General features: G+C 40.0%; 1 long non-coding RNA gene across 2 annotated transcripts in view; it reads left to right on the forward strand.

Annotated features, from left to right (window-relative positions):
- Window positions 1-1,796: 1,796 nt before the first annotated feature.
- LOC135098080 (uncharacterized) overlaps window positions 1,797-7,500 on the forward strand; it is an 11,487-nt gene continuing 5,783 nt past the window's right edge. Inside the window, exons 1-3 of one of the 2 annotated variants that reach the window (XR_010266534.1) lie at window positions 1,797-1,981; window positions 4,307-4,468; window positions 4,910-5,056. This is a non-coding gene — a long non-coding RNA (uncharacterized LOC135098080). Of the gene's footprint in view, window positions 1,982-2,010; window positions 2,078-4,306; window positions 4,469-4,909; window positions 5,057-7,500 lie in introns of those variants that run through there. The other variant, XR_010266535.1, reaches the window with a different exon arrangement.

A 7,500-nucleotide genomic window follows, 5' to 3' on the forward strand; every position in this document is an offset into this window, starting at 1 on the left:
CCGTGTGGTAGAAGGGTGTAAAAGTCTCGTGGTGATATCGGCCAAGTCATATTCGACCATCTAAGCACCTGTACTAAGGCTCAAAGTCGAGCGGTAATGAGCCGGTAATGAGCCGGTAATGAGTAAGTTTTATTTTTTACGCTCGGAAAAAAATTCATAAAAAATTTATTTATGTACCAATCTTCATGAAACTTTCACCTAATACTATGTGTAATAGGCTCTAACACATTATTAACAAATGAAAACAATATCGGGAAAAAAAATTATTACCTACGGTATACGCGTTAATTAACGCGTAAGTCATCCACCCAAAATCGTCACCTATCACTTCGAAACCTACATCCCCAAACAGAACTACCCAAGACCTTTCAAATGATGTATAATACTTACTTATTTAAGGGTATCCTATTGTGCGCAATCAGTGTTTAACTTTGAGCGCGTTTTTCTCGAAACTTCCATTTCTCGGTTACGTCGTTGTTGCACCGCGCGCCTCATTTTAACTTTTATAAATTTCTAGAGATCTATTTAGGTTTTCAGAGGTATTTTCGTGACTCTAGGAAAAAAAGAATCCAGCTTTACGTGTTTCTTATGTAATTCAACTTATTACACAACAGGAATCCGTGTTATCATATCTTCCCGCGTCTTATCTGAACTTTTATCATGTTCTGGTCTGTTATTTAGGTTTTCAAAGGCATTTTCATGACTAGCACAAAAATCCATCTATTCTTGTTTGTTCTGTAATTTTTATATAACAGAAGAGAAACTTGTATCCTCAAACGATCTGGCGTCTTATCTTTCTTAATTTTTATCAGGTTCTAGTAGAAATTATGTACGTTTTTATGTTTCTGGGTAAAAAAGAAAAAATCTATCTTCCCTGTTTATTCTGTTATTCATTTAACTACAGCAAAACAAGAACAACATGCTAAAACATTCCGGTTGCGTTGCGAGAAAGTTTGTGAAGCAGAGTTGTGAAATACTGTCTGTTGCTGAATTACTGACGTGTCCTTAAGCTTCACCTATATTGTAATAGCACGTGTTTCTTGATTTCTGGCCTGGTGTTCTAGAGTGTATGGTGTCTTATATAGGGAACAGTGAGAAAGGACCTTCACTCCTCTCCCTGTGGTTCAGTGGCTGATGTCTCTTCTTATTTTTTTTCTTCTCCCTCGTCACTCGGTCAAGGAAACAGAGTCGCCCCCTTTAAAAGATAAAACCCCTCTGTAACCTGGCTTTGGTCTGTATGACATCAAATCGCTCCACTCCCTCCCTTATCCACTCTTTAAATTCCCTTACACTCTTTACCCAATCTTAATAACCCTAGGAACACTTCAGCAATATAATATCTTAAGAGTCTTCTGTGGAATCAACTGAGACAGGTTTGAATTACTTGAATCGCGCTGACACACCTTCTCCTCACACTCCGTCTCTTAAACGTCCTTTAAATTCCCCTATACTCTTTACCCAAGCTTATTAACCCCACAGATACTTTCTTACTACAATATCTTAAGTCATACGTAATCATATCAGAGGCTGGAATTTTTTGAATTTCGCGCGAAAACATCCGCTCTTCACACCATCTAAATTGTGTTATACTCCTTATCCAAGCCTACTAACCCTAGGAACACTTCAGAACTACAATATCTTAATAGTATAGTGCGGAATGATGCCTTTACACGCTTCAGTTACGCTCTAATAAACTCCTTTCAATAGCGAGAAAATATGAGCTGTCAAGTGAATGGCATCCACCATCACCATGACAACGGGTCGTGAACAGCCAATCCCAGCCCGCCATTTCATCCGGGACCTCAAGATGGCCACACTGATACAATATAGTTTAATTTCCAGCCAAGATGAGAGTTAACCGAGACATATATGGTGGATAAAAAGCTCTTAAAAATATGGGTGTTCCGAGGAAAGTATACCACTAGGGAATGTGGGTTACATTAGTAATGGAGGAATATTTTGAGAGCAGACGAAACTAAAGGTACAGTTACTAGTTAGTGTTTTTGTGTGTTTGTTTATGTGTGTGTCGTGGAGGAGTGATCTGTGCCTGACCATGTGGCTGTATAATGAACCAGGCGTGAGTATTCAGCATTTGACCAAACACACTCACGCAGAGACTGTCCCTTTAAACCTTCGTCCCTTTAAACCGTACCCAAATAAACGCTTTCGATTCGCGTAGGCAGACCAGGCTAGCTCTCTCTGACCGGGCCATGTGACGTATTTTTAGTCATATGGTCCTAGTGAGAGTAACCCGCCGGCTAGGGAGTCTAGGAGTGTTAACTGGTTATTTAACAGAGTAGAAGATGAGAGAGAGACTGGGATGTGTGATGGATGAGTGACAGGGAGAAGAAGGGTGTAATCTGTTTGACGTAAGGGTGACAGGCTGTGTGCGTCCGTGTGTACATGTATGTGGGTGGGTGTGGGTGACTGGGTGTGTGTGGTGGGTCAGTGTCCGTATGTATGTGTGTATTACCATTGTGAGACCCGCTCTGTGTGTGTGTGTGTGTGTGTGTGTGTGTGTGTGTGTAGGGAGGGAGAGACACGTGAGTAAAGAAGGGAGGATGGGGGTCAGGAAAGAGGAGGAGGAGGAAGAGGGCTGACTGGGTGAACCTCTTAAAGATAGTATTCAGAAATTACGTGTTTTCTTGGCTTCGCTGAGTCACTGTGTTAGGGAAGAGGAAGAGGAGGAGGAGGAGGAGGAGGATATAGAAGTGATATAAGCATAGGAAGGTTTTAAGTTAGTATTAAGTTAGTATTAGTATTAGTTAGTATTTTAAGTTAGTAGGTTAGGCTATGTAAGTTGAAGTGTATTAGATTGTAAGGCTAAGTAAGGTTAGGTTAGGTTAAGATAGTGTGTTAGGTTAGGTAAGTTAAGGATAGGTTAGACTAGCATAGTTTAGGTTATATTAGATGAATTTACATTAACTTGCATAGGTTAGATTAGATTAGATTAAAGTAAGATTTGGATGACATAGGTTAGGTTAGATCATGTTAAGTTATAGCAGATTAATTAGGTTAGTTAAGGTAATTGAGTTAGCAAAGGTTGCATTAGGTTAAACTAGCATAAGTGAAGAAATTAAGTTAGATTAGGTGAGGAATTATTAGGTTAGATGAGAGGAGGTGAGGTTAGGTTAGGTGAGGTTTGGTTAGATTATGTTAGGTGAGGTTAGGTTAGGTTAGGTGAGGTGAGGTTTGGTTAAATTAGGTGAGGTGAGGTTTGGTTAGGTTAGGTGAGGTGAGGTTTGGTTAGATTACGTTAGTTGAGGTTAGGTTAGTTTAGGTGAGGTGAGATTAAGTTAGGTTACAGTGAGGCGTCTTGAAGTCATGAGAGACATTGGCAGGGGCGGAGGTGGTACCTTGCCAACTCCACCTGAGAGAGAGAGAGAGAGAGAGAGAGAGAGAGAGAGAGAGAGAGAGAGAGAGAGAGAGCAGAGGGGGGTCAGACTACTGTTTCATTTAAGGAGTCTTTAAAATTAGCTTCCCTATGTTAATGTGTTAGTTTTCATATTTATTGAGAGAGAGAGAGAGAGAGAGAGAGAGAGAGGCAATATGGTGTAAATAAAGGGACTAAAAATGTACTTCAAATGGCTTGATTCTCTCTCTCTCTCTCTCTCTCTCTCTCTCTCTCTCAATAAATATGAAAACTAACACCTTAACATAGGGAAGCCAATCTTCATCCTCATTTACTCCCGACCCCAACCATTGCTAATATAGACGTCACTTTCATCCAGTTAGAAAATAAATCTTGTAAAATAACATTAGGTCTCGTCTATCATCCTCTAGTCCAGTCACCTGTTACGGACAAAAAAACTTTATGACCTTATTGCGGACATTTGTTGCGTTAATAGTTGCATAATTATGGGGGATTTTAATTATCCAGTCACTCTCAAGACATCTTTATTCGTTCTACAGCCACATCCAGTCTTAGAACTGGGAAGAAATTGCAAAATGTATTCTTTTTCAATGCCAACTCTACGTCTTGTAGATGGTTATAAAGGAGACTGCATGCATTGCTTCTGATGCTTCTAATTGTTTTGTTTCACAGTGAAAGGCTTTAAGTGTAGTTGGAAAATGTCATAGGAAAAAATTGTAGTTAATATTGGATGCAAAATATCAAAGTAAGATTAGCTAAAGAATTTTTAACGTCGGGAATAGTAATCCATTTATATATATATATATATATATATATATATATATATATATATATATATATATATATATATATATATATATATATATATATATATATATATATATGGGAGTATATTTTTTGTAACAGTGTGAATGATAAGATTCCATTTTTCAGTGTTGCCACGGTGACGGTGGTGGTGGGCATGAAACAGATGCGGGAGGTGGAGTTTGTGCCCGATAGAGACATGCAGCTGGACAAATTGTGTTGGTCATTGGTCAGACTGGAGTTTACATGTGTACCTCCTTCACCATCATTGGTGGACACTTCACCATGAGTGTTAGTGAAATGTGCTCTCTTTCTTACTTTATTTGTATATCAGAAAAATTTAAGGCCAGTTAGTTGTCTAGACTATAAGTTTTAAAATGAAAAAATAAATCTACATATTTTTTTAAAAGCAAACAGTTAAGGCATTGTAAAGTAAAAGTCAAAATATATTTTGGTTATTATTTTTTTTTTGCAATCAATTACTTTCATGTATAATGAAATAAATACATTTATCAAACTTAATATCATATTTAATAACAGCTAGAGGTACCAATTTGCAGATGTCTATGGAAAATTTGTATGATAATCTTGTGGCCAACAAAAAAGGATACAATGAATGATGACTTATTATTGTAAGAAATCTTTGAGAGTTGTTGTTGTGTACTTCCACATTCCATGGAGACAGGTTTTTCCTTCACTTTTCAGCATTTAAAAATATGATAATTTCAACAGGATGCTTGAGCTGTCACGGTGCTGCTGCTGCTGTCTGCCATCATCACCCTGACACAGACCACCCTGCAGACCACCTTCATCCTGGGTGCCACACGTCACTGCTGCTACAACTCAGAGCAACTGGAGCGCAAGCCAGGAAGGGAGATGGTAACTCCTCACTTAATTTGTTGTTTATTTGAGGGCCTAATGACAGACACATAATGGAATGAGTATTTGTGAATGTTTGTTTTTATCTAGATACAGCATTCACATATCTTTTAAGTGCCACCTTCCAAAAACAATGTCAGCCAGAAAAGATAACCGATGAATCTAATTACATTTCAAGTCAAAAAGTTTTCCTTTAACCACTTTGCTCCAGATGCTTAAAAACATGCGTTGCTCACATACATGGCGTCACGTAGGCTCGTGAGTGGTAACTTATCTAATTTCTAATAATTTCTAATATAATTTGTGTGTGTGTGTGTGTGTGTGTGTGTGTGTGTGTGTGTGTGTGTGTGTGTGTGTGTGTGTGTGTGTGTTTTATGTATGAGTGACACTGGCCAAGGGCAACAAAAATCCAATAAAAAAATATGCCCACTGAAATGGCAGTCCCATAAAAAGGGTCAAAGCAGTGGTCAAAAGTTGATGAATAAGTGTCTTGAAACCTCCCTCTTGAAGGAATTCAAGTCATAGGAAGGTGGAAATACAGAAGCAGGCAGGGAGTTCCAGAGTTTACCAGAGAAAGGGATGAATGATTGAGAATACTTGTTAACTCTTGCTTTAGAGAAGTGGACAGAATAGGGGTGAGAGAAAGAAGAAAATCTTGTGCAGTGAGGCCATGGAAGGAGGGGAGGCATGCAGTTAGCAAGATCAGAAGAGCAGTTAGCATGAAAATAGCGGTAGAAGACAGCTAGATATGCAACATTGCGGCGGTGAGAGAGAGGCTGAAGACAGTCAGTTATGTTTGTGTGTGTGTGTGTGTGTGTGTGTGTGTGTGTGTGTGTGTGTGTGTGTGTGTGTGTTGTGTGTGTGTGTGTGTGCGCTGATGCAGCTGAGAAGGTTGCCTTATGATAATTATTGACAAATGAAGGTAATAGATGCGCATGTCATTACTACTTTTATAAGTGTGTGTGTATGTGTGTGTGTGTTATGTACACACACACACACACACACAAAGAGAAGTAATAGACACGCATCCTTTACCTTCATTCATCAATAATTGTCATAAGACGACCTTCCAAGCTGCATCATTACACACACACACACACACACTTACACACCACGTAGTGTAGTGGTTAGCACGCTCGGCTCACAACCAAGAAGGCCCAGGTTCGAATCCCGGGCACGGTGAGGCAGATGGACAAGCCTCTTAATGTGTAGCCCCAGTTCACCTAGCTGCAACGAGGTACAGGAGGTAACCCGAGGTGATGTGGCTTCGCTGCCCCAGTGTGTGGTGTGTCATTGGCCTCAGTCCTACCCAAAGATCAGTCACCATGAGCTCTGAGCTCTTACACACACACACACACACACACACACACACACACACACACACACACACACACACACACACACACACACACACACACACACACACACACACACACACACACACACACACACACACACACACACACACACACACACAGAGAGAGAGAGAGAGAGAGAGAGAGAGAGAGAGAGAGAGCAAAATGGCAATGAATGAAACAGGGAGGAGGGGGAACTGTGTGTGAATGAAAACATCATCTACGTGAAACATTTGATTGATTATAAAGCACATGTGCATCATATATAGTCATGAATGTGGAGGAACAGCGGAGTGAGTGATCAACCACAGAAAGGAGGAGAGAGTTGGACATGCGGAGAGAATGGAAGGGGAACAATTTGAGAAGATAAGCATGCAAATATATAAATGTAAGGTGGAATAACAGTGTTTGGTGGGAAGATGAAAGAGAGATGTCTGTTTATGAAGCAAAATGGTTGTGCAAGAGAGGAATGATTGGAAAACCATTCCCACCAAAGCCAACAGACCTTACACCATATTTTTACAAACCACAGCATCTCTATTCATCCATTCTGTGTGTCTTCTCTTCTCTCTCTCTCTCCACTCTTAATGCTGTTGTGGGTCTCTGGGCTGGAGTACATCACAGAAAGATTGACACAGACTTATATATGAGAGGATGTTGTCTGTAACTATGCTATGGGGACATTGCAAGTTTGTGGGCTGTAGTCAATGAATAAGTGTGTCCTCTATAGCATACTTAAAAACCACACTCTCATATGGAAATCAATCTCTCTCTCTCTCTCTCTCTCTCTCTCTCTCTCTCTCTCTCTCTCTCTCTCTCTCTCTCTCTCTCTCTCTCTCTCTCTCTCTCTCTCTCTCTCTCTCTCTCTCTCTCTCTCTCTCTCTCTCTCTCTCTCTCTCTCTCTCTCTCTCTCTCTCTCTCTCTCTCTCTCTCTCTCTCTCTCTCTCTCTCTCTCTCTCTCTCTCTCAATAAATATGAAAACTAACACATTAGCATAGGGAAGGTAATCTTGGTCCTCATTTACAGCCAACCCCAACCATTGCTAATATAGACGTCACTTTCATCCAGGTAGAAAATAAATCTTGTAAA

Source organism: Scylla paramamosain, unplaced genomic scaffold (assembly GCF_035594125.1).
Source record: "Scylla paramamosain isolate STU-SP2022 unplaced genomic scaffold, ASM3559412v1 Contig44, whole genome shotgun sequence".
Classification (NCBI taxonomy): Eukaryota; Metazoa; Arthropoda; class Malacostraca; order Decapoda; family Portunidae; genus Scylla; species Scylla paramamosain.